Source organism: Quercus lobata, chromosome 1, assembly GCF_001633185.2.
Source record: "Quercus lobata isolate SW786 chromosome 1, ValleyOak3.0 Primary Assembly, whole genome shotgun sequence".
NCBI classification, from domain to species: domain Eukaryota; kingdom Viridiplantae; phylum Streptophyta; class Magnoliopsida; order Fagales; family Fagaceae; genus Quercus; species Quercus lobata.
In genome coordinates this window covers 15,462,364-15,470,998 of record NC_044904.1, presented here as the reverse complement: position 1 = coordinate 15,470,998, position 8,635 = coordinate 15,462,364, and the positions used below count along the sequence as shown (strand labels likewise).

General features: G+C 32.8%; 1 pseudogene; it reads right to left on the bottom strand.

Moving 5' to 3' along the window:
* Positions 1-260: 260 nt before the first annotated feature.
* Positions 261-6,594, bottom strand: LOC115980693 (annotated as a pseudogene).
* Between the last annotated feature and the right edge of the window lie 2,041 nt (positions 6,595-8,635).

The window sequence follows — 8,635 nt, the reverse complement described above, 5'->3', positions numbered from 1 at the left end:
AAAAAAGCCAACCAAGTACATTGGAAACGTGTTACAGCAGCATAAATCAAGAATCCAAATTACAATGATCAATAAGATTGGGTAGAGATAAACAAGAACAAGAGGGCGTAACTAGACTCTAATCAAGGAGAGAACCAAAAAAGAAAGACTTAGGATGAGTTTGGCATAAGCTTTTAGCTTTTATTTATAACTTTTTAAAACTTTATTTTTTCCCGTCTTTTCTCACATTACTAGGGAGAATCCCTATCTTTTGCCTCAGACTAGGTCAATTTCCCTTTCATCCACCTTCTCAGCATCTGTAGTGAAACGTTAGGCTGATCCGCTGGAACCAAATGACCAGCATCATGGACCTATGTGTTGTGACATGGAACCAAGTTTGGCAAATCAGGACACAGTCTCACAGAGAGGGAGAGAGAGAGAGAGAGAGAGAGAGAGAGAGACCTTGAGGAAATTGAGAGGCCCATGGCTCTTTAGCAATCCTGCTACTGCATCATCAACTACAAATGGAACAGTTGGGGATGCCCCATACTGTCTCTGTCCTGACCATTCCATGGCTTCAACCCACCTTGAATTCCCTGCCGAGAGAGAAAGAAATCAATAAGATATACTAAGAAAAACAAACTCTACATTCTTTGAGGTGTTTATTTCAAGTTCCAACTTCTGTTGAGCCAAATAGGCTTACCCAGCCAATTGCATATGAGGTCATACTCCCCAGCATACACAAGCACCTTGATTCCATCCTCTAGAAGAGCAGGAATACCTACTTCAAGATTCCTCATCCAGTCAGTCTGCATGGCATCATATACATCACTACTACATGAAACGAATTCTGTCCCCAACACCTAGCGCATCCCTAACTGACTCCTTGTTCAGGAATGTCTCAATGTTCGATAAATCATAACACAGGTCTCCATTGCATTTCTTTCTAATGTCATAGTACTACAAATCAAATTTATAACAAGTTTTTCATCAAAGTTGAAAATGCCTTTTTTCTTCACAATGTAATGCTTTCGTAACTACAAAAGTTGTTTTAATTTCTTACATTTATACCAGGGTTCAGTGTTACAATCTGATCGAATATTGCATTGCAAGTGTAATATGAAGTATTGCAAGCATTTCCACCATCAGTGCCTGACAATACATTTCCATATGATTGATCAATGGACAGTTGAACTAATTCAATCTGCTCTTAGGTCTTGAAAGTTACAGAAATCAATAATCTTTGAGAGTCATATGATGTTATATTGATAAGGCAATTAATAAGAATGAGAAGTAATTTGAAATTAAGAATTAGAAAAATTACCACACTTTTTTGCTTCCTTTTCACATTGTGGAATGTTCAAGTTAATACTTTTGTAATCAGTATAATTAATTAAATTCATTTCCAGTGCATAGTCAGTGTATGCTTTGTACTGGATTTCAGGATTGGTTAGCCCATTTCCAATAGCAAATCCCTGTTGTAGCATATAAGTTAATTAAATATCTGATAAAGTGGGACTATAGCAACTAACACTGGTTAAATCTGAGAGCTACCTTCAACTTTATATGAATTGCTTCCTTTGCTTTGTTTCCTTGGTGAATCCGAGTAGCAAATGCTGGAATGTAGTGCCCAGCATATGATTCTCCAGTTATGTAGAAGTCATTTATAGCAAATTGAGGATGCTCCTTGAAAAATGCCTGAAATAATTAAGAAAAGTTTGTGAATCTTAACCTCAGAATCCTATCCTGACAAATTCCAATCACATGTAACCAAGCAAGAATGCATGATTCCTATTTCTTTGTTCATGGAAACACACAAATACACATGGGAAAGAAAACATACCTGCAAAAAGTCATACAAGTCATTGCTAACATCTTCTTCATCATGGCAGATATCACTCTCATCAGTAGCGTAACTGAATCCCGTTCCAACAGGTTGGTCCACGTACAAAATGTTTGATTCCTGACAAAACACAGTAAAAGTTTTATTGATTAGTAGGTGGTAAAAGGATATCGTGTAGCTTGAAAAGTTTGTAAATCATGAAAGGTTTAACACAACGTTCTGCCATGTACAAAGTTGACTGTATAGATGTTACTACCATGAAATTTTAAGGGTTTTTTTTTTTTTCCTCCTCGATATTTTGATAGTTACAATAGGGGAGAGAGGATTTGAACTCTAAGTGTCTCTGATGGAAACTACCAAACAATTGAAATTTAATGTTTTAATATGCTATGAAGTAATTGATTTTATTGTCTGCCCAAATAAAAGATCATTAAGAAGCTTCACAATCAACTCTGTTGAATAAAAGCTGATCCTGGCTGATCTGTTTTCAATAAGATAGTAGTCTTCTTTCTCAAAAAAAAAAAAACTCTGTTGAATAAAAGGACAAATTTTTTTCAGCATATTCATTATTTTTATCATAGTTCTGATATCAACTAGCAATTGCTAATGGCCTCTACCTAGGCTAATTCGCATGTGATCCTCTCTCCTTTATATATATATATATATATATATATATAGATGGGTTCAAGTTACACCTTTTTTACACCGTAAATTTCTAAAAGATCTAACGGTTAAAAAAGACACCATTAAATGCTATTACCTTCCACCTTATTATCTAATTAATACTAGCATTCTCTCTCTCCTTATTTATTGTTTTCCACTAAATTATATTTTCTTCAACACAATCTAACAAATATATATATATATATATATATATATATATGCTTTCCACCAAATAATATATGTAGCAATATATGCTACGTTAAAACTTTTTTTACTCTCTCTTCCAAATCTCTTGAAATGTATTTAAAATTGTTCCAAATGGCAAAGCACAAACAAAACTCAGCCAAGTTTCCTTGCACGACTTGGCTAGCTTAAATAATAAATATAGTGAAAATGGGAAACCAATTTTCTTTTCTTTTTTCCCCCAAACCCCACTACGAAGAAAGATAATCATTTCTTAAGATATCATATCCATATGCAACTCGGAACAAAATACATATGCTATGTTAAATATTTGAAACTTCCAGGTTCCAATTTGTTTCAAGTGATTGAGTTTTATGGAAAGTTCCAATTTGTGCTTTGCCATTTGGAACAATTTTAAATACATTTCAGGAGATTCGAAAGAGAGAGGAAAAAAATAATAATAATTACCCGAAATTTCTAGCCTAATTTTATTGAAAAGTTTAATGAAATTTATTTACTTGAAACAGGTTGGAACTTTGGAAGTTTGAAAATGTTTAACGTAACATATATATATTATTTGGTGGAAAGCATATAATATATATATATATATATATTTATTTATTTATTTATTTATTATTCGTAGTGGATATGAATATCTTAAGAAATGATTATCTTTCTTCGTAGTGGGGTTTGGGGGAAAAAAGAAAAAGAAAATTGGTTTCCCATTTTCACTATATTTATTATTTAAGCTAGCCAAGTCATGCAAGGAAACTTGGCTGAGTTTTGTTTGTGCTTTGCCATTTCGAACAATTTTAAATACATTTCAAGAGATTTGAAAGAGAGAGTAAAAAAATTTTTAACGTAGCATATATTGCTACATATATTATTTGGTGGAAAGCATATATATATATTTGTTAGATTTTGTTGAAGAAAATATAATTTAGTGGAAAACAATAAATAAGGAGAGAGAGAATGCTAATATTAATTAGATAATAAGGTGGAAAGTAATAGCATTTAATGGTGTCTTTTTTAACCGTTAGATCTTTTAGAAATCTACGGTGTAAAAAATGTGTAATTTTACAAGAGTTACACCAGGTGTAACTTGAACCCATCTCATATATATATATATATATATATATTATTTTTTCTTGTCAGGGCCAAGGAGATTTAGAGCAAGTTGGGCCTAGGTCGGAATCTAAAAGGGTCCAACCAGATGTTCAAATGGGTTATGTGGTCTGAGATAGATAGAGGGAAAAGATCATCTGAAGACGCAGTTGGTTTGAGGAGGCAATCGAGGGAAGAATAGACCAACGAGGTTGAAGAGCAGTTGTACCAAGTCATCATGTTGGTCCAAGAAAGGTAATAGTAACTAGCCTGAATAAGAATCAGAGGAAGCTTCCTGATAAAGCGACCATCCCCTCCATATTAAATGCTTTGCAACAACTAAGCATACTACATTAATGGTTCAAGTGTCATAACAGCTTATTACTTGCTCATCACAACCTCAAAAGAAGGGGAGGAGAAGGATGAGACAAGTATCTTACATGAAGAATGCGTCCACCCCTAGGTGGACGGCCATGATCGACTCATTACAACTATCAATAGGAAGAGATCTTCCATGTACAGGGATCGAGAACCAAGGGCGGCTTGATGCATTTGGGGGCCTAAGGCAAAAATTGATTATCTTGTTTTAGATACAAAATTACTACTAATTAACATGAACTACGTAGAATTTAAAAAAAAAAAAAAAATTATAGACAGAAAAAATTTGACAAAATTTTTCATATTTGTTGGTGTGGCAGATTGATAGTAGTAAGTAAAATAGTGATGTTAATGGTAGACTTAGATGAAAACTAGTAAAAGTTTGCTAACTAAACTCTTATTATTATTTTTTTTTTTTTTAGAAGTGCAATATTCACAATATTTTTTACAACAAATCCTAGGTTTTAAGTTGCTTTTTGTTTTCTATTTGAAAATATCACTATAATTATTTTTTTCCCATCAATAATAGGTTGTAACAACCTGTTACTTAGCATTAGTTGTAAAAGTGTTGTGAAAAATATTGTGGACGTTACATTTTTCTCTATTTTTTATTTGTTTTTCATATGGTAAAAAAAATATTATTTTATTTATTGATTATAAATAACCCTGTTGGTTAAAATTTGGGGGCCTTTTTTTTTTACTTGGGGCCTTAGGCAACCGCATCTCTTGCTCCACCATTCAGTCGACCCTGTCAAGAACAGAAAGATAGAGAGAGATGGGGAAAAAAAAAGAGAACACTTTTAGTATTGAGAATGAGAATATCCTAATCCTATATTTTCATCTAAGTGTAAACATTCCTTGGGGTAATTCTGAGGAAGAAGAAATAAGATCCAAGTCTTAACATATTTTACAAATTTTACTTATGGTACTATGGGCCCGTTTGGTATGTGTGTTTTAAACACATGTTTTCAATTTTTTTGGAAATATGTGTGTGTGTGAAAATGTGTATAATGTTATTTAAAAACTAAAACCATGTGTTTAAAATTATGTATCAAACAACCTCTATATCTTCAATTCTCTTTGGGGAAATATTGACTTAGACTTAACTATTGGTTCTATGGTACTATATCTTTAATTCTCTGTTGGGAAATACTAACTTAGACCCAACTGTTGGTTCTATAAACCCATCTCTTTAAAATTAATTGTTTTAGATATAAACCCAGCATCAACATGGGTCTTCGGATACCTCTCTCTCCCCCCCCCCCCCCCCAACACACACACACACACACACACACACACATAATTGGCCTATAATTTCTTTTTTAAAAGAGGAATGATTCAATGTTTTTTTTTTAGAATAATCCTTTTGGGGCAGTTTTTCTTCATCATAGTACATGTTGACTCATAAAGCTAATCACGTATATTATTTAAATAAGTCATATGACTCATTAATTAAGTCATGTAACAAAGAGTATACATGTATGATTTTATCAATTATCATGCTTTCCCCTAATTTGTTTGGAGGTAAACTTTTTTTCTATCCTTTTGTTGCTTGGAATTTGTTTTAACTAAAATAATAGTGTTAGGTACTTAATACTTTAGAGTTAGAGATCATTTCTTTCTTTTTTTTCCTCCCACTATGGCCTGAATTCTTAAAAAACATTTCAATAATATTGTTGTTTACTTCGAAAATCTATCAAGGAACATTTCAGGGTATGAATCTAAGAGATTCTTGTAACTTGTAAGGAGATTACGCAAAATGCAGATACTATTTTACGCTGCAATAGAAAATACTAGCTGATTTTCTAGCTTAATGAATTATATGGTCAATGTATACCATGTCCCAGCCATAGTCATTCCACACTAGAGACAAGTTGCTTGCAATGTGGAAAGGACCATTTTCATAGAACAGTGCCAGTTCACTGCCACACCCTGGCCCTCCAGTTAACCATATGACAACAGGGTCTTTCTTGTTGTTCCTTGATTCGAAGAACAAATAAAACAACCTACATATATTAAACACGTAAATAACCCTACGAAATCATTGAAAAAAATACAAATCGCAGTATAATAACAATCAAACCAATTAAAAGCCAAGGAATTGATTTATATGGTCAACATTTTAAGGCCTACCTTGCTACTTTGGAATGTGGAAGACTACAGTAACCAGCATGGTGACCAAGATCTTCAACTGAAAGGCCAGAATAATTCAGAGAAGGAAAACTAAATGATTTCTCTACCATCTTTGGGGCAACAAATGAAGGGTCATGGGTGGCAATGTTAATGGAGTCTTTAGGGAATAAGTTGAGGCTTTTTATGAGCTTTTCTGCTTGCTGTTTTTGGGAGAAGTGAAGGTGGTTGTTTGCATATGTTGCACATGAGAATGGTGAAGTGAGAAGAAGCAAGAGAAAAGAGAGAGAGATTTGAATGAAAGTTGATGCCATTGTATTTTGTAATGTATCAAAAGAAAGAAAGGTGGGGATTTATAGTGTTTGATATGAACAAACTGGACGGATAAGGCCGAAAGAATGATGGAGTGGGAAATGTGTATAATCCATGTTAAGAAAATCATAATAAATGTCTAATACTATACGTAGTGTACAACCAGCAACAGATGTATCTTATATAGTTAGAACCTCATGGAGTGTCTTTTCCCTAAGGGCAAAGATAATAAATTTATACTAGTTGAAACTCTCCAAAAAAAAAAAAAAGGTTCTATATACAAACTTAATAATAATAAATTTATATTAATAACTAGGGTAAATTGCAAAGTACACCCCTAACATTTAGGGGTGATTGGATTTTACACCCCAACGTTTGGTTTCGTTAGCAAATCACCCCCCGGTTAATTTCTGTTGTTAATTGCTATGTAATATTGCTGACGTTTTTTTTTTTTTTTTTTTTGGTGCCAAATAAGCTCCAAAATGACACAGTTTCAATGAAAATGAAGTGCAGACCTGACAAATGCAAAATGGCACCATTTCGCCCAAAAAAAAAATCGATTTTATACAACAACTTTAGCCAAACTCAAAAATAAAAACCCAAAACCAACGGTCCTCTTCCAGTTCCTCAGTTCCATCGTCAAAGGGCTCCAAGCGGCGGTGAATTCTTTTTCTCTTCTTTCCAGCTCTCTTTCTCTCACTCTTTCGCTTTTTCTTAGGATTTATGTTGCTGGATTTGGACTTGTTGGGGTTTTTTTTTTATGGATGGATTCGTAATTTCTGGAATGTATATATTTTTTTTATTGATGGATTTGTGGATTTGTAATTTCTGACTTTGTGAGTTTTGTTTTATATTGATGGATTTGCTCGGCCATATCATTGTTGCAGGAATGTAATTTCTTTCACTCTTCTCTTTGACAATTTTTTTGAGGTTTTTACTGTGTAATTTGTTGGGGTGTTTAATGTGATAGTTGTTAATTAAAGGTTGTTTTTTCTACGTATTGGGATCCCATTATGTTTGATAGATCATTGAGAGAATATAGGGGCTGAATTATAGTATCTTATATATCTGTATTTGCAGTTAACTTTGAAGTCTACTTTTATTACATATGTTGCTGCATGACATCAACTTCCAGGATAGGGGCTGAATGCTCTAGATTGAATTTGGTATGAAATTGCTATTCTGATGGTTTGATTGCTTGACCAAAAAACGACATATTAGTAGCAGCATGGTTCATGGTCGTGGACTTTTGCTAATTTACATTGAATATTACAACATTGCATTAGACCTTACACACCCACTAAAAAGCATCTATACACACCACCTCCTCTAAGAGGGTTGCTCTCAAAACTCTCCATGTAGCAGGTGTACAATATTTATCTAAAATTGTCATGTAAATTTTCACACAAACTTGACCCAATTTTGCAGTCAATGATGCATAATCTTATCTTACATAGCTGTGTGACTACTTGAGTTATATCTCATCTTATTTTGCAGTCATATATTTAATAATTAATAACTATGACTGCCTGAAATTACATTTTTTTTGAGGGACCAGAATTTTTTGGAGGGAGCAGATTTTATTTTATCTAGCCGAAAGAAAGGTGGAGTGGGAAATGTGTATAATCCATGTTAAGAAAATCATAATAACTTTCTCAACAAAAAAAAAAAATAAAAATAAAAATCATAATAAATGTCTAATACTAATTACCGAAACCTACAAAGTAATTTACAATTCTTAAATTAATAAAACAAAACTCCCAAAAGTTATATATATACGCACACTTAAAACTAATATAAACTAAAAAAATATAATTAAACAAAGACCATGATATAAGGAAGAAACATCACGCTACAAATTCGAGCAATATGACTTTCTCAATCTTACTTAGTCGTAGTAATAACAATATAGACAATTCAAAACATGGAATGATATCAAAATTATAACATCTAATTCCATTATCTTTTATGTTAAATCCAAACAAATAATTAGTTGAAATTAATACAAACAAATAATTAATCAACCGAAAATTATAGCTTTAA